Here is a 24,095-nt window from a genome sequence, read left to right as displayed (position 1 = left end):
TGTGCTGGTTTAGTAGGTTTCCCTAGGTGCCGGCTGAGCTAGGGGCCAAAATCTACAGGTAGGCACTTTGCAAAAAAACACCTCTGTTTTCTGTAAAAAAATGGGATGTGTCCACGTTGTGTTTTGGGCCATTTCCTTTCGTGGGCGCTAGGCCTACCCACACAAGTGAGGTACCATTTTTATCAGGAGACTTGGGGGAGTGCTGGGTGGAAGGAAATTTGTGGCTCCTCTCAGATTCCAGAACTTTCTGTCACCCGAAATGTGAGGAAAATGTGTTTTTTTAGCCAAATTTTGAGGTTTGCAAAGGATTCTAGGTAACAGAACCTGGTCAGAGCCCCACAAGTCACCCCATCTTGGATTCCCCTAGGTCTCTAGTTTTCAAAAATGTGCTGGTTTGCTAGGTTTCCCTAGGTGCCGGATAAGCTAGAGGCCGAAATCTACAGGTAGGCACTTTGCAAAAAACACCTCTGTTTTCTGTAAAAAAAAAATGGAACGTGTCCACGTTGTATTTTGGGCCATTTCCTTTTGTGGGCGCTAGGCCTACCCACACAAGTGAGGTACCATTTTTATCGGGAGACTTGGGGGAACGCTGGGTGGGAGGAAATTTGTGGCTCATCTCAGATTCCAGAACTTTCTGTCACGAAATGTGAGGAAAATGTGTTTTTTTGGCCAAATTTTGAGGTTTGCAAAGGATTCTGGGTAACAGAACATAGTCAGAGCCCCACAAGTCACCCTATCTTGGATTCCCCTAGGTCTCTAGTTTTTAAAAATGTGCTGGTTTGGTAGGTTTCCCTAGGTGCCGGCTGAGCTAGGGGCCAAAATCTACAGGTAGGCACTTTGCAAAAAAACACCTCTGTTTTCTGTAAAAAAATGGGATGTGTCCACGTTGTGTTTTGGGCCATTTCCTTTCGTGGGCGCTAGGCCTACCCACACAAGTGAGGGACCATTTTTATCAGGAGACTTGGGGGAGTGCTGGGTGGAAGGAAATTTGTGGCTCCTCTCAGATTCCAGAACTTTCTGTCACCCGAAATGTGAGGAAAATGTGTTTTTTTAGCCAAATTTTGAGGTTTGCAAAGGATTCTAGGTAACAGAACCTGGTCAGAGCCCCACAAGTCACCCCATCTTGGATTCCCCTAGGTCTCTAGTTTTCAAAAATGTGCTGGTTTGCTAGGTTTCCCTAGGTGCCGGATAAGCTAGAGGCCGAAATCTACAGGTAGGCACTTTGCAAAAAACACCTCTGTTTTCTGTAAAAAAAAAATGGAACGTGTCCACGTTGTATTTTGGGCCATTTCCTTTTGTGGGCGCTAGGCCTACCCACACAAGTGAGGTACCATTTTTATCGGGAGACTTGGGGGAACGCTGGGTGGGAGGAAATTTGTGGCTCATCTCAGATTCCAGAACTTTCTGTCACGAAATGTGAGGAAAATGTGTTTTTTTGGCCAAATTTTGAGGTTTGCAAAGGATTCTGGGTAACAGAACATAGTCAGAGCCCCACAAGTCACCCTATCTTGGATTCCCCTAGGTCTCTAGTTTTTAAAAATGTGCTGGTTTGGTAGGTTTCCATAGGTGCTGGCTGAGCTAGGGGTCAAAATCTACAGGTAGGCACTTTGCAGAAGACACCTCTGTTTTCTGTAAAAATAAATGGGCTGTGTCCACGTTCTGTTTTGGGCCATTTCCTTTTGTGGACGCTAGGCCTACCCACACAAGTGAGGTACCATTTTTATCGGGAGACTTGGGGGAACGCTGGGTGGAAGGAAATTTGTGGCTCCTCTCAGATTCCAGAACTTTCTGTCACCGAAATGTGTTTTTTTAGCCACATTTTGAGGTTGGCAAAGGATTCTGGGTAACAGAACCTGGTCAGAGCCCCACAAGTCACCCCATCCTGGATTCCCCTAGGTCTCTAGTTTTCAAAAATGCACAGGTTTGGTAGGTTTCCCTACGTGCCGGCTGAGCTAGAGGCCAAAATCTACAGGTAGGCACTTTGCAAAAAACACCTCTGTTTTCTGTAAAAAACTGGGATGTGTCAACGTTGGATTTCGGGGCATTTCCTGTCGCGGGCGCTAGGCCTACCCAAACAAGTGAGGTATCATTTTTATCGGGAGACTTGGGGGAACGCTGGGTGGAAAGGAATTTGTGGCTCCTCTCAGATTCCAGAACTTTCTGTCACCGAAATGTGGGTAAATTGTGTTTTTTTAAGCCAAATTTGGAGGTTTGCAAAGGATTCTGGGTAACAGAACCTGGTCAGAGCCCCACACGTCACCCCATCTTGGATTCCCCTAGGTCTCTAATTTTCAGAAATGTGCTAGTTTGATAGGTTTCCCTAGGTGCCGGCTGAGCTAGGGACCAAAATCTATAGTTAGGCACTTTGCAAAAAACACCTCTGTTTTCTGTAAAAAAATGGGATGTGTCCACGTTGTGTTTTGGGCCATTTCCTTTCGTGGGCGCTAGGCCTACCCACACAAGTGAGGTACCATTTTTATCGGGAGACTTGGGGGAATGCTGGGTGGAAGGAAATTAGTGACTCCTCTCAGATTCCAGAACTTTCTGTCACCCGAAATGTGAGGAAAATTTGTTTTTTTGCCAAATTTTGAGGTTTGCAAAGGATTCTGGGTAACAGAACCTGGTCAGAGCCCCACAAGTCACCCCATCTTGGATTCCCCTAGGTCTCTAGTTTTCAAAAATGCACAGGTTTGGTAGGTTTCCCTAGGTGCCGGCTGAGCTAGAGGCCAAAATCTAGAGGTAGGCACTTTGCGAAAAACACCTCTGTTTCCTGTGAAAAAATGGGATGTGTCCACGTTGTGTTTTGGGGAATTTCCTGTTGCGGGCGCTAGGCCTACCCACACAAGTGAGGTATCATTTTATCGGGAGACTTGGGGGAACTTAGAACAGCAAAACAAGTGTTATTGCCCCTTGTCTTTCTCTAAATTTTTTCCTTCCAAATATAAGAGAGTGTTTAAAAAAGACGTCTATTTGAGAAATTCCCTGTAATTCACATGCTAGTATGGGCACCCCAGAATTCAGAGATGTGCAAATAACCACTGCTCCTCAACACCTTATCTTGTGCCCATTTTGGAAATACAAAGGTTTTCTTGATAGCTATGTTTTACTCTTTATATTCCAGCAAATTAATTGCTGTATACCTGGTATAGAATGAAAACCCACTGAAGGGTACAGGTCATTTATTGGCTCTGGGTACCTAGAGTTCTTGATGAACCTACAAGCCCTATATATCCCCGCAACCAGAAGAGTCCAGAAGACGTAACGGTATATTGCTTTAAAAAATCTGACATTGCAGGAATACGTTACAGAGTAAAATGTGGAGAGAAATTGCAGATTTTTTCACCTCAATTTCAATATATATTTTTTTCAGTTGTTATTTTCTCTAGGAAACCCTTGTAGGATCTACACAAATTACCCCTTGCTGAATTCAGAATTTTGTCTACTTTTCGGAAATATTGCGGTTTCTGGGATCCAGAATTGGTTTTATGCCCATTTCTGTCACTGACTGGAAGGAGGCTGAAAGCACAAAAAAACGTAAAAATGGGGTATGTCCCAGTAAAATGCCAAAATGATGTTGAAAAATTGGGTTTTCTGATTCAAGTCTGCCTGTTCCTGAAAGCTGGGAAGCTGGTGATTTTAGCACCACAAACACTTTGTTGATGCCATTTTCAGGGAAAAACCACAAGCCTTCTTCTGTAGCCCCTTGTTCCAATTTTTTGAAAAAAACGAAATTTTCACTGTATTTTGGCAAATTTCTTGGCCTCCTTCTGGGGAACCCACAAAGTCTGGGTACCTCTAGAATCCCTAGGATGTTGAAAAAAAGGACGCAAATTTGGCGTGGGTAGCTTATGCGAACAAAAAGTTATGAGGGCCTAAGCGCGAACTGCCCCAAATAGCCAAAAAAAGGCTCGGCACAAGAGGGGGAAAAGGACCTGCAGCGAAGGGGTTAAAATGATTGAGTGGTGTCTGAATAATAACTTTTTCATGTTTCTAAAGCAAGTGTACAAACAAAAAAGAGGGGTAGCAATGGGCACCTGCTTTGCCCCCAGCTATGCTTGTTTGTATATGGGTTGGTGGGAGGAGCAGGTGCTATTTGGTGAATATGGAGATTTGTGTTCAGAGAAAGTTGTTATTTGGTTGAGATTCATAGGCGACGTGTTCATCATTTAGAAGGGAACATTTGAGTCAGCGGTGAAGTTTATGGTGATTATAAACACAAATGATTTGAACTTGCATTTCACCAAACATGTGCGAAATGTTTGGACCTACAGGTGTTCGTACAAGATGGTAGACTCCAGACCAGGTTGTTTAGGAAACTCACAGCGGGAAACTCCATACTGCATGCCTCGAGTTTCTTCCCAAAACATACAATTTACAACATCCTGTGTGGGGAACTCTTGGGGATGAAAAAGAACAGTAGTGTTAAACAAGTTTTGGAAAAGAGTAAGAAAGAGGCAGTTGAGAGACTCCAACAAAGGGGTTACCCTACCAACGTCATTAATTCAGACATGGTCAAAGGTGAGGCTAGAGGTAGAGACTCTATACTTTTTCATAAGAAAACACAAAACACCAGTCACTCTAAGTTGAGGATGATTACTACACAAAACACACAACACAGAGAATTGAGAGCCCTTTTTAACAAGTATTGGTACCTAGTAAAGGCTTCCAAAATCGCCACAAATTATATTTCAGAGGGCAGAAAACCCAGAGAATGTGGCTGCAGAAAAGGGGATTTCATAGATAGATTTCATAGATGCCACAAGTGTAAAGCTTGTAGGTATGGACTAGATGTGCAGGAGATTGATCTACCCTAGTGACAAACCCTTATCCATTCAGGGACCATTTCACTGCAGGACTGAATTTGCAGTATATGTATTACAATGCAAGTGTGGCTTGCAGTATGTCAGAATTACAAAATTGCAGGTCCGTAAAAGAATACTGCAACATATTAGAGCTATTATCAATAAGGATAGGTCCTACCCTGTAGCGAGGAACATTTCGGGGATGCATGAGGGTGACTGCACCGATCTTAAGTATTTTGTAATTGATGCAGTTGTGGTACAACCTGTAGGTGGTCACAAGGAGAGAAAGTGAAGACAGATGGAGAATAGGTACATAATCAGGCTAAATAGAAGGACTAGGTTTAGAACGCCGCTCCGTCTGCAGAATTTCCAGAATTCAAGCACTTTGTGCTACGCAGAGTACCGCAGAGTTCTTGAATTCCACACTCCGGTGCAGAGTTGAATTTGTTCACACTTGGGAGAATGGGATTTGGTGCTCTCTCGCGAGGGCGACAGTACTCCTGGGCCAGACTTCGTGCTCACTTGTGTTGCGCTCAGCCATGCCAGTAGCCAAAACAGGGCCGCTCGCGAGTGCAAACTCACTTCTGGAGTAGATTTTCTACTTCAGACCCACTACATCTAGTCAAAAATAGATTTTGACTAAATTCTCTTCTCGAATGGACCATGCAATTTGTTTTTCAGATTGAGAAGCCTTTTTTTTCAAACAGGAAGGAAGTGTGTCAGAGACTCCAACTTCCTCTTCCTGTCCAGCAGGTTCCTCCTAGTGCTTTGCCCATCTCCTAGTCACTTTTCACTTGGATTTCAATGTGGAAGGATCACTCTCTTTTTTCTCCTGGATATACCTTTGAATAATACTTTTTTTTTGTTGAATCACACAAGTAAGTAAAAAAATATATATATTGTATAAGTGTGTTGTGTTTGTTTGCTAGGGCACGCACCAGTATTTCTTTGTACTTACATTTTATATTTGATTTTTAAATGTCATAGGGGGTCATTCTGACCCTGGCGGCCGGTGGCCGCCAGGGCCACCGACCACGGGAGCACCGCCAACAGGCTGGCGGTGCTCCAACGAGCATTCTGACCGCGGCGGTTCAGCCGCGGTCAGAAGCGGAAAGTCAGCGGTCTCCCGCTGACTTTCCGCTGCTCGTTTGAATCCTCCATGGCTGCGGAGCGCGCTCCGCAGCCATGAGGATTCTGACCCCCCCTACCGCCATCCTGTTCATGGCGGGAAAGCCGCCATGAACAGGATGGCGGTAGGGGGGGTCGCGGGGCCCCTGGGGGCCCCTGCCGTGCCCATGCCAATGGCATGGGCACGGCAGGGGCCCCCGTAAGAGGGCCCCGCAAAGCATTTCAGTGTCTGCCTTGCAGACACTGAAATACGCGACGGGTGCCACTGCACCCGTCGCCCCTTCCCACTCCGCCGGCTCGATTACGAGCCGGCATCCTCGTGGGAAGGGAGTTTTTCCCTGGGCTGGCGGGCGGTCTTTTGGAGACCGCCCGCCAGCCCAGGGAAAAACTCATAATACCCTCCGCGGTCTTCTGACCGCGGAGCGGTATAATGGGGGTGGAATTCTGGCGGGCGGCCTCCGCCGCCCGCCAGAATCAGAATCACCCCCATAGTGTTGGGTGGGCTGGAGTTTCAGTGTGCCTAGTTATTACTTATTTTGCCTTTCATTCATTTTTCACCTTTTGTAAAGAAACTGTTGTACAGATCAGTACCTTTTGTCTGTAACATTTGCAATATTATTTTGGTATGTGACCTAGATTTCCAAAAGACCATTTAGCCAGTCTGCCCAGTACTAGTAGTCATAAGTGCATGAAATAAATGTTTCAGTGGTATATGTTTTTAAAACTTCATTTAGGGGAGGGATGGCATTGGATTACATTTAAAATGTTGGCTATTGTTTACATTTCATTTTTTTTTGTTGCAAAAAGTGTATATATTGTGGGCTAGTAATATTTCATAGCATAGGAGGTTTTGTTTGACCATGTGGCTGGTGGCCATTTTGTGCATGCAGCCAATGTCCCTTTGCCATAGGCGTGTATATGTTCTTTGTTTTTCACACCTCCTTGCTCCTTATTGCTGTTGTTTGATCATGTGGCTGACAGCATTTTGTGCATGCAGCCAGTGTCCCTTTGCCAAAGGCTTGCATTTGTTCTTTGTTTGCCATGCCTCTTTGCTCCTTGTTGTTGTTGTTTGACCATGTGGCTGGCTGGCAACCATTTTGTCAATCTAGACAGTGTCCCTTGCTAGGCTTGTATGTGTTCTTTGTTCTCCATGCCTCCTCCTTGCTGCTTGTTGATGTTCTTTGACCATGTGGCTGGCAGCCATTTTGTGCGTGCAGCCAGTGTGTCTTTGACATAGGCTTACATGCAAACATTGTTATTTATTGATCACTTGTTTTTTAAGTTTCTATTTTTATTTTTTTCTATATTAATTTTCAAATTTTTATTTAAAATTGTAATGTTTAATGACATTTTAATTAATTATTTTACTTTCTTTTTCTTTTCATTTTTTGTGATTTAGTTTTTTAAAATATGCTTTTATTTTTTTACTTTCTTATTTTTTGAATTTCATTTTTAATAGATTTTTTTAAATTTCTTTTTAGTTTAAATTTTATATTTTATTTTGAGTTTTTTTTTTATTTGTTTTAATTTTAATTTTTATTTCATTCTGCATTTTGCCTTGATCCATCCATCCCATCTATTCCCCCATCCATCCATCCACCAAACGCACAGGTGCACTACAGCATTTGGGGCCAGATGTAGGAAGCCTTTTGCGCCTCGCAAACGGCGAAAAACGCAGTTTGCGAGGCGCAAAAGGCTGAACGCGATGCAGAATCACATTTTGCGAGTCGGTACCGACTCGCAAAATGTGATTCTGACTCGCAAATAGGAAGGGGTGTTCCCTTCCTATTTGCGACCGCATCGCGATGTAGAGTTGCTTTGTGACCGCGAAAGCGGTCGCAAAGCAACTCGCAGTTACCATCCACTTGAAGAAGATGGTAACTCATTCGCAAAAGGGAAGGGGTCCCCATGGGACCCCTTCCCCTTTGTGAATGCCCAGAAAAAAAACGAAACCAAATGGTTTCGGAATGTTTTCTTTTTGCAGCTCGTTTTCCTTTAAGGAAAACGGGCTGCAAAGAGAAAAAACAAATGCTTTATGAAAAGAGCAGTCACGGACATGGGGGTCTGCTGTCTCCAGCAGGCCACCATCCCCGTGAGTGCCTAGACTCGCTATGGGGTCGCAAACTGCGACCCACCTCATGAATATTCATGAGGTGGGTCTTTGCAACCCCATAGCGAGTCGCAGACGGTGTCTGAGACACCTTTCTGCATCTCGGATTGCAAGTTGCAATTTGCGAGTCGCTATGACTCGCAAATTGCAAGTCGCAATTTGTAACTTGCCCACATCTGGCCCTCAGTTTCTTAGGTTTAATTCCATTTCCTCCAGGACACCCTGGCTGTGGAGCAGGGCAGATAAATCAACTGCATAATTCATTTTGTTAATGATTATTCAATTTTCCCTGAACCGCCTTGCCACCATAGGTTATTTAAAGGGTTATTCCATTTACCAATGCGCCTCTCTCTGACTACCACAGGTGTCTCCTTTAAAACAGATGGAGATAAAGCAAAGAGCTAGGTCTGCCTGTTGTACTGTCTGATTTGAAATGTAATTTGTTTATAGTGTGATGGTGTGGTTTGCCTTTACAGTGTTTGATTAAATAGATATGTAACATAAGTAGCCAACCACACTAAGATTGCATTTCTCTGTACTATTTTCAACCTGCAACAATGCCACGTTTCACTAACTACATGTTTTTCTTGCTTGGTTGTTTTTAGGTGCACAAGAGAAGAGACACCACATCACCCACAGTACTACCAAAGAGAAGGTCTTACAGTTACTTTGGTCCACAGGCACAAAACTCTTTTGCTTGTACATCTTAGTGTCAGTGGCAACAAAGAGATTAAGATGGCCCCAAAAAAAGTTGTTCCCAAATAAGTGGCCAGTGAGAAGAAGCAGCTTTCTGCCAGTGGAGTGCCATCCGCAATCTTTTTGGGAGATGTGTGCCTACCACACCGAACTCCGGGGAGGAACCTGGGAGCAGCACTCCCGCATCAAAAGCACCACCCCAGCCCAAGCCGATGGTTGTCAATGAGGCAGCCAGTGCAAACTTGCCGATGCCAATGAGCAATGATTTTCAATTGGATTCGCCCCTTAAGGAAAGTAGTACTTAATCGTTTCAGGAAACAGAGCAAAGTAGACAGCAAGCAGTCGTAGCAGGATCTTCCAGAAGTTGGAGCAGAACAAGAGGTCGAGCTTCCTCCTGAGCAGGAACCTCTTCTTTAAGAATCAATAGCTCCCAGACCTCCAGCAAGAAAAAAGAAGGGTACTACTCCACAATCTTCTCTAAACATTACCTCTGATGATGATGATAGGGACATGGAGTGGACCACGGCAGAGTCTGGGAGACGCCAGGAGAGGCAAAGGAAACAAAAAGTTGCAAAAAGCCGTAGAATCATGGAAGGGGATGATGATGAGGAGGATGACGATGACAAACCAGTCATTGTAGAAACTGGCATGGAGGAGTCCGACATTACTATCCAACCTGCTCCTAGGGATGTGGCACAGGCAGCACCACCAGCTTCCATATTTGTAAGGCCTCAGCAGAGACCTGCATCAGCCCGTACCTCAGTAGAAGTATGCACTATAGAGAGGCAATCGACACACCCACCTCCATCCAGTTCTTCTTCAGGCATTGAAAGTGGCCCAATAAGAAAGTACTCCTCCCCAATTTGGGACTTTTTGACAGTTAGCAAACAGGAGGAGAACATTGCCATATGCTCCATGTGCCATGCATGTGTTCGTCAAGGTAAGCCAGGTTCATATTATGGTACTGGAGACCAGATGACCCATATGAAAAAACATCATGCCATCCAGTGGGAGGAGCACCTTAAAAAAATGGTTCAAAGTGCTCACTGTGGTGAAGGTGAGGAGAGCAAGGAAACATCAGCTACAACTGGTCAAATCACGATGGAAGGTGAGAAAGAAAAGGGTGACATTCTCATGCAAAGCAGCCCTGTCCCCAGCAGTGAGCCAGAATTACCCGCATCAGTGACCTCACACAGTAGCACAGGAAGGCTCAGAGTCAGATGGAGACACCACAACATACGGTGACTGCACCACGACGCGCATTGAGTCTACCACCACCTGCATCTCCAAAGCACCTTTGTCAGTGGCCCCACAAAAGAAGAAAATCCAGGCTACAATTGCAGGCATGTTTAGACAGGAGGAGCCCTATGACTGCAACCACCCAATGACTGGCACATTTGAATTATGGAAAGGTGGCAAAAATGTTAGTGCCAGACCTCCTCCCTTTTTCTTTTGGGAAGGAGTGGGACTCTTAGAGTTTGTGGCAGCCCTCTGCCCTAAATGGAAGTTCCAAGCAAGCCCATTTTTCCAGAGTTGCTGTTCCAGCACTGAATCACAATGTGCTTCAATTGCTTGGACAAGCTTTGCAGCAAAGTGTTGTCCACACTATCCACCTGATAACAGACATGTGGACTAGTTGTCAGGTGACTGATTACATGTGCATCACTGCACAATGGATCTCTTTTCTGGGGGTAAAGCAAAAGCTATCTACTGGCCTTGGCCCTGAAGACATTTTTAAGAGCGTTCAGCGGCAGGCAACAGTACCCATGTTCGTCATGGAGAAATCACACACAGTTGCAAACATCTTGGAGTAATTTATTAGCAAGGTGTCTAAATGGCTGTGACCCAGAGGTCTTCGAATTGGATTTGTTGACATTGACAATGGCAGTAACATAGACAAGGCCCTGGCAGGTGGTGGCTATTTCATTGTCCTGTGTTTGGTGCACTGCATCAACCCGGCTGTGCAAGACTTTCTTAAAAAAGAAGGCATAGTCAGCAACATACTGACCACCTGCAGACACATCTGCACTCATTTCAGTCATTCTTTTAAAGCCCTTAAAACATGTGTGGATTATGCAGTGTGATAACATAGTACCAGTTAAAGCCTTTATACAGGAGGTGCCAACATGATGGAACTCAATCTATTATACGTTGCAACGTTTGTTTGAGCAGGACAAACAGATCAATGACTATGTCATTCAAAGAGCAGCTGATGCAGTTGTGAAAGCTATGACCATGGATGCAGACAAATGGGGCCTAGTCAAATACCTTACACAGATACTGCTTCCTTTTGAGGTTTTCATGCAGGAAGTTAGCAAGGAGGACAGTACAATGGGTCAAGCTATACCGATATTGCATTTGCTACAGGAGCAGCTAAAGAAGGTGTCTGAAATGTTCGCATTTCAGAGTGAGAACAAAATCCCAGAAGTACAGTCCTAGGTTAATAGCCTAAGCTATTGCTTGACTTGTAGTGCAAGGCTAAAAAATGACATCACCTCATCCAAAGAATATATCTGTGCCAGCCTACTTGATCCACGCTACATAAAAAATCTTCCTGCTATGATTCTTATTTCTGAAGGGGATGTTTCACAATACAAGAGGTGGATTGTTGAGCAAGCAGGAGAACTGGAAGAAGAACGGATGGAACTTAGAGTCGCACTCTGCAGTTCTGGGGTACCGCCCTCAACTTCCAGAGAGGGCAGTCTTGTCTCACATCTGCCAATCCAATAAACAAGAAAATCAGCGACAATAGCAGCCGAACAATCGGACCCAATCTCTACATTGGCTTGGTTTCAAGTCCAGTGCAGAGGCAACGGAAAAAGCAGTTGAGCCGGTGGCAGCACCAATGACCATTTAGAGGATGTTCCAGGAGTATATTGCTGACCCGAAAGAGTTGTATGTGGATCAAAACGCATTGGTGTATTGGTAAGGAAAGATGCTCCAATGGCCAGAGCTCAGCACGCTGCCAATAATGTTTTTGCTTGACCTGTAGCAAGTGTGTCTGCTGAACCTGTGTTCGGTGCAGCTGGAGCAGTTGTTACAATGAGAAGGACCAGTCTTTCACCTCAAAACGTGGAGAGATTGGCAATGATCAAAATGAACCAGCGTTTTATACCACCTGATTAAACTGTTCCAGAAACACCACAAGAGGAGGAAGAGGAGGATTTGTCAGAATCAAGCGTGTTAGCTGACCAACTTCTGGGAGAACCACCAGAGTTTGAGGACAAACTCTACTTCCCAGATTGAGTATGCCAGTGCCACCATAGAACTTTTAAATTATTTCTCATATATCTTCTTTTTCTTCTTCTTACTTTGCCAAAAAAAAAGAAAAATATGGTAGTGCAGCATAATGTTTGTATCAGATTTATGCTGCCTCACTATTGATTTTATAGTCACATATAAGCCCGGATTGGAGTTGGACCCATATGCAGTGAAAACATTCCCACATACCCTTCAGGACATTGGAGATGATGTCTGCCTCCCTCATATGCCATTGCCTATCCTATTTTTTTACATCACAAAACAGGGCTGCCCTAGACGATCATTGATTAAAATACTGCCAGTGGCAATGCTTAATTTCAATTTGTGGATATCATCAAAGAGGAGATATTTTGTTCAACCACCGTGCTTGGATTGGAAGAGGTAACTAAGTAACCATTGCACACATGAGTGGTGATATATTGATTGTGAATTTGTGAGTGATCACTGATGTATGTGATGGCTGGCAGTGAGGGAGGGAGTTCAACAAATTTGCAAACTTGTTTCAGATGATTTGCAATGTTTGGGGGCTGATGGGTGATCATTTAGTCCTAAAAGTGATTATCCTTCCAAAAGTTGTAAAATTTACCTGCAGGGTCTACTCCTTTTTTCTGGTTCCTCATAACAGACGTGCCACTGTAGTTACTAAACACAACCCTACCCAAGAAATACTCCACTTATGTGTCTCTATTTGTTCTTCAACAGCAGTGCATTTCACAGGTCTACCTTGCTCGGTTTGGGACTGGGACGAAGTTACTCTGAATCTGGAGGAGGAAGATGGAAGGACTCAGGGCTGGACTACCCCAACAGCAAGAAAGGAGAAAGTTATCAACTTCAAAGAGAACCCATGATGATGACAAAGACTCTGAGGCCTAGTACTCACTCAGCTCTGTGAACTGGAGAGAGGTGTGTTGATTTGGAAATGCTGCTGAGTATGTGTTTGCTGTATTGCTAGCTCAAACGTGAAACTCATCTTATGTTCTTGCTTTGCCTCTGAGTATTCTTGGTACACTCCTGACCCTTCATGAAGCGTACCTTGTTTTCTTTTGTCTTTTTCCTTTATTCTACAATACAACTACTGTTTGTTTCAATACAGCCTTCTCCTTGTCCTCTCCGGCACAAATGAAACTTGGAAAGCTCAAGACTCCAGCTTACCTACCAGACAGGTTCAGACAAGCACCAGACGGACATTCCAAAAAGAATGGAGATGCCTTACCCGATTTAGCAATGCAGTATCATTTTACTTTTAACAGTCATAATCATATTTTTTAGAACTTGTTAGGTTATGTTCAATCTTCTATATTTCAAAACAAGAAGACATAACACTTAGGGTCTGCTATCTGGGGTCTCTCTGGGACAGAAGGACTGTTTCCAATGCATTTACTGAACTGTGTCATACTTACTTATCACTTCATTTCCTTCCACAACAGTTTGATTATGGTGTGCTGCTCAGCTCCCCAACGAATATTGTTGTGGTTTCTTTTGTGTAGTGTTTGTCTTTGTCACACCTTTCCCCTTTCTCATCCATTCATTGAGCCCCTAACCCTATTCCCCTAGGACTGTGTGATTTTTTTAGGTGTGACCTACTTTTACATTATAAATGAATCAAACACTTGCTGGGGCGGATGTGGTGAAAGCAACACCAACTCACTGCATGACCTTCTACTTTCTATTACCTGAGCAATATTCCAAACCGGCCCCATCAACATCTTCATTCATGCCTTGTGTGTGTGTTCCGTAAATGCTTAACCTGGTCCAAACACTTTTGAGTCTGAGCCCACTTCTCCTGGCTCCATGATTTTATTTCTTAAGTTTAGTTTTTTAGCTCCCCACCATTGCTTAGAAGAAATTGCTATTGCTTCTTTGTTGTGTGTCTAATGCTATCATTGTGTAGTCTGGTCTCAGTCTCCCTACAGTTACGAAATATGACCCACAAACCCACTGTTTTCTTTTGGCAGTGATGGATAACCCTTTAATTAATCCTGCAGTTGGAGTTTGCATAGGTGAGAGTGGCATTTCATGTCTTCCCTGTTAGCATAGTAGCCTGCTACTATAACCCCTAATACCCCTTTCAGATGCCACCTTAGGAAAAAAAACCTGCAGTAAGAAGACTCTCTCGCTTCATCTCTGCCATACGAAGACAGGGGAAAATGATGCACTACACTACAGGGAAAGAAATGGGCTATGTAGGTAGCATTTCACACGTTCATAACAGAGTATCCCATACACCAAACTTGAAATCAAATAGGGCACTTACTAGTCTCACTTTACTCACTGGTATTGCCCACCATCACAAATTCTTTCCAACAAATTAATTCGCTGGGCAGTAAGGAAAGTAAAGAAACTTGACTTACTCTACTGCAGAGTAAGACAGATGGATTAGGCAGGTAGGTAGAGCTTTTACTATGGAAGAATAGTGGGGCATCACTGATATTTCTACAGAAGAAAAGCTCACTTCTTTATTCATCCCAGCAATTATTCAATTGTCCTTTCATTCTCCCCCTACATACACCTATAGCCACCATGATTTAAGCTTTACTTTGCTCTTCCAGTCTTTCACCCAAATTCACACTCCTTTATCCATCGATTCAGTACCCACACTATCCACCCTTTCTTTCAATCATCCTTTCACCCCTCCATCCATTACCCAATACTAATACTCACCCGCACATCCTTTTTCACCCAACCACTCGTCCTTTCTTTTCACTCTTTTCATGCATCATTTATTTTAACCTTCCGTTCTTTCACGTTTACATCAAGCCAACATTTTTAGTGTACATTATGGGGGTCATTCCAACCCTGGCGGTCGGTGTTAAAGCGGTGCTCAAACCGCCAACAGGCTGGCGGTAAAAAAAATGGAATTCTGACCCTGGCGGAAACCGCCAACAGAGACCGCCACTTTAACACTCCGACGGCCACGGCAGGACAAACAAACAAGGCGGCGGTCACCACCAACAGACAGGCGGGAGCCAATGTACCGCCCACCCTATCACAACCCACCAATCCGCCACCTTTTCCAGGGCGGTAGCCCCGCCGATAAAAACACGGCGGAAACAGCCATTACGGACGGAAAACGCTCATCTCTAAACACTCCACGAGGAATCTGGACAGCATGGAACCCGAACTACAAATCCTACCAGCTATTGTCTTCCTGCTCCTCTACCAGGAGCACGAACGCCGGCGCAGAAGACAACGGTGAGTACTGCACCTATGACACAGGGGAGGGGGGAGGCAAAGAATTACGGGCACACACATACGCAACACACCCACCCTCACCCTCACCCACAACTACATACACATCAATGCAGAGCAACAACTCAGAGTGACACCCCCAAACCCCCGGAAGAATGCAAAGACAAAATAAAATGATCATGAAATTTGAAGTATATTGTACGGCTAAGTAAAAAAATATATCAAACATCTATAACTATATATACATATGTAAATTGTCCTGTCCAAATTAGGTATCAGCCATTGTTCGTGGGCCAACGGGCCTAAACACATGGGCAAAGCCCACACAGGATACTCAAGTCCAATGGAGAGAACACTGCAGGGGCATCAGATAGCAAAACTACAGGCACATCAGGGGGAAGGGGAGGGGGGGCACCTCAGCCAGATGAGTCCACGACGCCAGATCCACGAGGGGCCTCCATGGCCACTGTTCAATCCTATGGAGTGCAAAGCCACAGTCTCACAAGTCTCTACAGTGGGTGGATTGCCCACTGTGCCATCCTGGGGAGTGCAAAGCCACAGTCTCACAAGTGGATTACAGACTCCACTGGTTCTGGAGGAGGCATGGTGCCCAGAGTGCTTCGTGCAGCCCTGCCCGACCCAGATGCGGGCCTGCCCCTTCTGCCAATGGGCCAGCGGTGCTTGAGACGGCGGTGCCCAGCGGAGCGGTGCAGAGACGGCGGTGCCCAGCGGAGCGGTGCCTAAGTTGAAGGGCCAAGCGGAGCGTAGCTTGAGTTGAAGGGCCCAGCGGAGCGGTGCAGAGACGGCGGTGCCAAGCGGAGCGGTGCTTGAGTTGAAGGGCCCAGCGGAGCGGTGCAGAGATGGCGGTGCCCAGCGGAGCGGTGCTTGAGTTGAAGGGCCCAGCGGAGCGGTGCTTGAGATGAAGGGCCCAGCGGAGCGGTGCAGAGATGGCGGTGCCCAGCGGAGCGGTGCTTGAGATGAAGGGCCCAGCGGAGCGGTGCTTGAGTTGAAGGGCCCAGCGGAGCAGTGCTTGAGATGAAGGGCCCAGCGGAGCGGTGCAGAGATGGTGGTGCCCAGCGGAGCGGTGCTTGAGATGAAGGACCCAGCAGAGCGGTGCTTGAGTTGAAGGGCCCAGCGGAGCGGTGCTTGAGATGAAGGGCCCAGCGGAGCGGTGCAGAGACGGCGGTGCCCAGCGGAGCGGTGCTTGAGTTGAAGGGCCCAGCGGAGCAGTGCTTGAGATGATGGGCCCAGCGGAGCGGTGCAGAGACAGCAGTGCCCAGCGGAGCAGTGCTTGAGATGAAGGGCCCAACGGAGCGGTGCTTGAGATGAAGGGCCCAGCGGAGCGGTGCAGAGACGGCGGTGCCCAGCGGAGCGGTGCTTGAGATGAAGGGCCTAGTGGAGCGGTGCTTGAGTTGAAGGGCCCAGCGGAGCGGTGTTTGAGATGGCGGTGCCCTGTTCAGCGGTGCTTGACTTGAAGGGCCCAGTTCAGCGGTTCTTGAGACAGCGGTGCCCTGTTCAGTGGTGCTTGACTTGAAGGGCCCTGTTCAGCGGTGCTTGACTGGAAGGGCCCTGTTCAGCGGTGCTTGACTGGAAGGGCCCTGTTCAGCGGTGCTTCACATGTGTGTCCAGGTCACCAGATCCGGCCATGGCATGGATTTCACTCGCCACCTGACATGTGGCTGCCGGGCCCTTCGTGCACATCTGTCTTCTCGCTTGCGGGGCCCTCCTGTGCTGCCGCCCCGGGCCCGTGGGTGTCCTCCTGCACACCTGGAATGGGGCTGGTGGGGCCCTCCTGGGCAGCTCGCCTGCTGCCGGACTTGTCGGGCGTGCTGCCCTTGCCACCCTTCCCTGCTCGTCTGTGGCCCTTTCCTCCCTTTGGCGGTGTGCCAGGTGGCACCCCACTCCTTGACGGTGCCAGGGTAGTGCTTTTGGAGCCTGCTGTCTTTGGCCTCTCGCGCCGGGCACTGGCTTTCTTGGCTTTTTTTTAGGGGGTGGGCTGGCCATCTCTTTACTCCTAGCCGAAGTAGCTGGCCTTGAAGGTGGTGGACTCCAAAATCCTTGGACTATAGTCTTTGGAGGTCCAGGTTTTGTGGTGGCTGAGGTGCTGATTGGAGTCTTATGAGATGGAGGGGGTGGGTTAGTTGTTGGAAAGAGGTCAAGGTTGGAAAGGAAAATCAATTTAGAAAGACAGGGATGGGTAGTTGTAGTGGGTATGGGAGTGGAGGAAGAGGAAGAGGATGTGGTTGTAGGAGAGTGAAGTCTGGTGTCTTTGGTTGCAGGTGCTAGTGCTGGAGGCTGTCGTGAGGTGGATGGCTGTTGGGTGAGTGGCTGCCTGCGTTTGTGTAGCTTGGAAGAGGGGGTGACAGACACACTGGGAGAGGACACAGGGGACGTGTAAATGGTAGTGGGGGTGGTGACTGCACGTGTGCGGAGTGTTCTGGTGGGTGTGCTGGTGATGGACGTAGTGGCTGAAGATGTTGTGCATGCAAGTGTGAGTGGAGACGTGACAGGGAGGGAGGAGGGAGACGAGGAGGAGGGGGACACAGAGGAGGCAGTGGCTGTTGGCATGTCTGCATGTGGATGTTGCTTGGGTGAATGCTTGTGTGATGTGTGGTGCTTATGTCTGGATGAGCTTCCCTTGGGTGTTGAGGTGTGTGCAGGCTGGTCTGTAGGTGTGTCTGGGATAGGCAGAGGTACAGGGGAGTGGGACTGGGTTGAGGAAGTTGGAGGAGGGAGGCAGGAGACAGGGACAATGGCTGCCGTCAGTGCTGAGGCCAGAGCGTTGAACGATCGCTGATGGGCAGCCTGACTGAATGAATGCCCTCCAGGTATGCATTACTCTGGTGTACCTCCCTTTCTACACCCTGGATGGCATTCAAAAGGGTAGACTGCCCAACAATGAGCGTCCTCAGGAGGTCAATGACCTCCTCACTGAGGGCAGCAGGGGTAACTGGGGCAGGGCCTGAGGTGCCTGGGGCGAAGGAGATGCCACCCTTCCTGGGTGAGCGGGCACGGGGCGAAGGCTGAGGGGCTGCTGGGAGAGCGGGGCTGGTGCGCTGGGTGGCAGCTGTACCTGTTGTTGCGGTGGGCACGGATGTTGCCGCCACCACAAGGGAGCTCCCTTCCGAGGACGTGTCTGTGTCGCTGGTGTCACCACGTGTCCCTGCTGTGGAGCTCCCCTCGCCCTCCGTCTCCCTGGTGAAATCCGAGTCAGTTGCATGGCCCTCCATGGCCATGTGAGATGCAGCTCCCTCGTGCTCCGATGCCATTTCTCCTCCGCCTGATGATGCTAATGCACACATGAACAGGAAGACCACCATAAAAGGGGGGGGGGGGCGAGAAACAAAGACATGTTGAGTGCATGCATTGGCGACACCGTTGGCGGAGAGGACAGACACAGAAGCCCCCTGCACTACGCCGCACACTTGGGGTACACTACTCAATCCGTGGGACATGGCCTACAAGCCTATGGACGACAACTCCACACATAGGTGACACAGGGCCATGAATAGCTGTACTAGGCAACCTACAGAGGTGGGGGGCGGGGGCACAGGGCCATGCCTAACGGAAGGGCCTAGACTACAGAAATCGCCCTGGCCTAGGGATACCCACAGCCCTCCTCCCCCACCCAGACACCTCCAATGTGCGCTAAATCAGCAGAATGTGCTTGTACTCACCCCCTTGTGTCTGCTCTGATGTCCTCATGCGCCCATCCAAATCTGGGTAGGCCACCGCCAGGATCCGGGACATCAGGGGGGTCAATTGACGACTGGCACCCCTCCTACATTGGGAGGCCATCCCCAGCAGAGCCTCCGCGGTCTTCCTGCTCCCGCGGCGGATGTCCTCCCACCTCTTCTGGCAGTGGGTGCCCCGTCTGTTGTGAACCCCCAGGGTCCGGACGTCCTTGGCGATGGCACGCCAAATGTCGATTTTCTGATGGGCACTGACCTATGTGACATGTACAGGGGGAGAAAATAAAAAATCATCACCTTCTGCATGCTCGATGTGAGTGGCCCCCCATCCCCACCCTTGCCATGTGGCACATGCTCTCATCTGTCGTTAGATGCATGCCTCATTCGCTTCCCTCCCCACCATCTTTCATTCACCCCACTCAACCCAGGCATTGGCTACAAAGCATGGTCCCAGTGTACTTACCTGTTGGTCTGGAGGACCGTAGAGTAGCGCATACTGGGGGAGGACCCCATCCACAAGTTTCTCCAATTCTTCAGAAGTGAAGGCAGGGGCCCTTTCCCCAGTCGCAGCAGCCATTGTCTCTTCCAGACCGAGGTCACAGCAGCACTTGCAGTGTAGGTCCTCTCCTGCGGATGATCAGGTATCAAGTGATTAAGCAGATAGAAAATGGCGGTCACGCCCGCGGCGGTGCGTACCGCGGCGGTGCATACCGCGGCGGTGCGTACCGCGACCGCCGGCGCACATCATCATTGGCTCCTGAAACCCATAGGTTTCAATGTTAACCAATGCGGCTTTGCGCCACGGTCTTCGACCGCCTACTGCCGCGGTGTGCCACGCCAGCGCATTGACCTCACATCCCACTGTCGCACTTCTCAGGTCAGGCAGCTGCCATTTCAAGGGCCCCCATATCTTAATTTCTACTGCATCACACATACCTAGGCCTTGCATCAACACTCATACAAGCCATTCAATGCATTGAGAATCGTGTACTGTGCAAGCTGTGGGAACGTACCTGTGGGTTGATTGACTCTGTGCTCCATGTTGTCCTTCCTAGGCATCGTCCGCTGGGACTTGCAAGGAGATGGAGGAATCTTCCCGTGTACAGACCACTGGTGGACCTGTCGACAATGGAAAAAGACATGTCATACTGACATACAGGCTTGACAGAGCCACTATACAGGAACTGTGTGCCCAGCTGGAGCCCGACCTGATGTCACCCATCTGCCAACCCACAGGGATCCCCCCTCTAGTGCAGGTTCTGTCAGTACTCCATTTTTTGGCAAGTGGGTCATTTCAAACAACAGTGGCCATTTCATCAGGGATGTCTCAGCCTATGTTTTCCAAGGTGTTGTCCAGAGTGTTGTCTGCCCTGCTGAAATACATGCGGAGCTACATTGTTTTCCCTGAGGTGGGCGATTTGGCTACAGTGAAGGGTAATTTCTATGCGCTTGGACATATTCCCAACATCATTGGTGCAATTGATGGGACACATGTTGCTTTGGTCCCCCCCAGAACGAGTGAACAGGTGTACAGGAACAGAAAAAGTTATCATTCCATGAATGTCCAGGTGGTCTGTTTGGCTGACTAGTACATCTCCCATGTAAATGCCAAGTTCCCTGGGTCAGTGCATGACGCGTACATCATGCGAAATAGTAGCATCCCTTTCGTGATGGAACTACTTCAGAGACACCGTGTGTGGCTAATTGGTGACTCTGGTTACCCCAACCTGTCATGGCTACTGACCCCAGTGAGGAATCCCAGGACAAGGGAAGAGGAACGGTACAATGAGGCCCATGGGCGTACTAGGAGGGTGATCGAGCGGACCTTCGGCCTCCTAAAGGCCAGGTTTAGGTGCCTCCATATGACAGGTGGATCCCTAATGTACTCACCAAAGAAGGTGTGCCATATTATCGTGGCCTGCTGTATGCTTCACAACCTGGCTTTGCGACGCCAGGTGCCTTTCCTGCGGGAGGATGGTACAGATGGTGGTGTTGTGGCAGCTGTGGAGCCTGCGGAGAGTGAAGAGGAGGAAGACGAAGAGGACGACACAGACAACAGGGACACAGTAATACAGCAGTATTTTCAATGACATACATGTAAGAATCAACACCGGCATTTTACATTTACTTAAAGTCTCCTGCCTCTCTACTGTCTGAGTTTCCCCCCAGTGTATGTTAACTGAGTTGTGACTTTCCCTTCCAATTTCAGAGATGTGGGCCCCACTCCGTGACCTCTGCTTTGTTTCCCCATGGACTACAGCTGTGTGACAGTGGTATGTTGTCATCACAATGTAACTGGACATTTTGGCACGGTTCTGTGTAATACATTTGTTCAAAAATACAGGCAGACTCCAGATTATTTTTGTGCAATAAGTGTGTTTATTAAAGTGCTCAATTTTGGGTAATGGTTGCAATTCGGTGATTGGTGATGGTGGAGGAATGTCCATGGCAGAGTCCAGATTTTCAGTCTCACAGGTGCATTGCCATATGCCTGTGGAAGGTGGAGCAGGGGCAGTTTAAGGTTGGACAGGGTGACAATGTGGGACAGTGGGATGACAATCAGGGGGTATCCTTTCCTGGCGGGGGTCTTGGCCTCTTACTCTGTCTTCTTCCTAGATCTCAGGCCCCGCTTGCGGGGTGGTTCTCCTTCTGCAGGGGGTGGGGTTCTGGTGGCCTGTTGTTCTTGTGTCGGGGCCTCCTGTCCACTAGCGCCGGCGGAGGTGGTAGCCTGTTCTTGGTCCATGCTAGTGACAGGGGCCCTTTGTGGTGCCACAGTGTCCCGCAATGTGCTGACAATCTGATTGAGAGCCACAACGATGGTGCCCATTGCGGAACTTATGTTTCTGAGTTCTTCCCTGAACCCCATGAACTGTTCCTCCTGCAGTACCTGGATCTCCTGGAACCTGGCCAGGACCGTCGCCATCGTCTCCTGGGAGTGGTGGTATGCTCCCATGATGGAGGATAGGGCCTCGTGGAGAGTGGGTTCCCTGGCCCTGTCCCCCCCCTGTCGCACAGTAGCCCTCCCAGTTCCCCTGTTTCCCTGGGCCTCTGTCCCCTGGACCGTGTGCCCACTACCACTGCCCCCAGGTCCCTGTTGTTGTTGGGGTTGTGGGTTAACCTGGGTGCCCTGTAGTGGTGGACACACCGCTGCTTGACATGTCCTGGAGACAGAGGCATGGGCCCGCTGGGTGGGTGCTGTGCTGATGTTCCCAGAGGGGGGTAAGTCTGCTGTGGCCTGTGGCTGTCTGAGGGAAACCGACTGTCCCGAGGTCCCCGATGGGCCGGGCTGGTCATCTGGGTCCAGGGAGACAGAGCTGCTGTCATCACGGTGGGCCTCTTCTGGGGGTGGAATGGACATTTCTGGACCCTCCTGGGCGGTGTCGTGGCGTTCGGGTCCTGCAGGGGTATAAGAGTATGGTTATTGCTTCTGTGTGTGCCATAGCGTGCAATGGGTGGGTGCCCGTGTACCCCAGTGCTGGCATTCCCTTGTGGGGGCTGTAGTGACGGTGGTTTGGGGGGGGGATGGGTATGTGCAGTGTGCATGCTTTGGTGATGGGTGTCCATGGTTTGTGGTCGCATGCAGGGCTTGGTGTTGGGATGGGTGGGTTGTGATGGTGAGACATTAGCAAGGAGGATGTGTGATGGGGGTGGGGGGGAGGGTGGGGATATGATTTGGCATGCTGGTGGGTGGGGGGATGAAGTAGTTGAGATTAGACTTACCAGAGTCCATTCCTCCGCCTACTCCTGCGAGGCCCTCAGGATGCAGGATCGCCAAGACCTGTTCCTCCCATGTTGTAAATTCTGGGGGTTGAGGTGGGGGTCCGCTGCCAGTCTTCTGCACCGCGATGTTGTGTCTGGATACCATGGAACGCACCTTCCCCCGTAGGTCGTTCCACCGCTTCCTGATGTCGTCCCGATTTCGTGGATGCTGTCCCACAGCGTTGACCCTGTCCACTATTCTTTGCCATAGCTCCATCTTCCTGGCAATGGTGGTGTTCTGCATCTGTGTCCCGAAGAGCTGGGGCTCTACCCAAACTATTTCCTCCACCATGACCCTGAGTTCAGCGTCTGAAAACCTGGGGTGTCTTTGGGGTGCCATGGGGTGGTGTGGATGAGGTGTGGGGTGGTGTTTGTGGTGATGAGTGTGGTGAGTGTGGTGGTGTGTGGTGTTTTGTGTGTGGATGTTGTGTGAGTGATGGTGTTATGTGCCTGTGAATGCTCTGTACTAGCTGGTGGTGTCTCTCTCTGGCCTTAGTCAATAAATGGTGGTCGTAGGGGTTTGTGGGTGATGTGGGTGTGTGTTTTATATTGTGTTGGGTGTGTGGGAGTGTTGTTTGTATTATTATCAGGTGTGTGTATTTCAAAATGTCCAATGTGGCAGTGTTTTGTAAGTGTGTGTGTATTTCGACCGCGGCGGTGTGTACCGCCAATGGAATACCGCAGTTGTAAGACCGCCGCGTGGATTCGTGGGTCGGAATGTAATGGGTGTATTTCTGTTGGCGTGACGGTGGCAGTTTGGTCATCGCCAGTTTTTCGCTGGCCGTTGGTGTGGCGGACTTTTGTGGATGTCGGTATTTTGGCGGTTTGCCTGTTGTGGGTCAGAATGACCGTGGCGGTTAACCGCGACCGCGGCAGTGTTATGGCGGTCTTCTGACGCCTTTTACCGCCGAGGTCAGAATGACCCCCTATGTGTGCTTTTGCTGAGTTGCAGATAGAAGAGGCCATAAGTAAGCCAACCTCCGCTGTAGCTGTAATGCGGGGGGGTTAAGAATCCGATCACAACATCCTAGTAGCTAGTGAGTAAGAGCAATTGTCAATAAACAAGCAATGTGACTTACCATCTCCAGTCCCTGATGCCGTGTCTCCCCCTGCTCCATCTGCTCCTGCAGCGGTCAAACTTGAGCCAGCTCCACTGGTTGGTGTGGCTATAAAAAAAAAGTATACAGTTTTAGATGTCATGTAAACCTCCCATTCTTAACTTTTTAAATAAAAAAAATGCAACCGCAATTGTTACAGTTACATTAGCACTGCAGTATCTTCTGTCAAAAATATCACTCTGGGAATTTTGTTGGAATGTTAGAAAAGCCGAGTAGTCAAGCCAAACAAAAGCATTGCATAACAGAGGGGCAGAGCTATAGCCTATGATTGACGATGACTCAGAATCATTGAAGAGCAATGAAGGGGTGAAATACAAAATGATCAATGAAAGACAGAAAA

Source organism: Pleurodeles waltl, chromosome 6 (genome assembly GCF_031143425.1).
Source record: "Pleurodeles waltl isolate 20211129_DDA chromosome 6, aPleWal1.hap1.20221129, whole genome shotgun sequence".
Taxonomy (NCBI): Eukaryota; Metazoa; Chordata; class Amphibia; order Caudata; family Salamandridae; genus Pleurodeles; species Pleurodeles waltl.
This window is presented reverse-complemented; position numbering follows the sequence as displayed.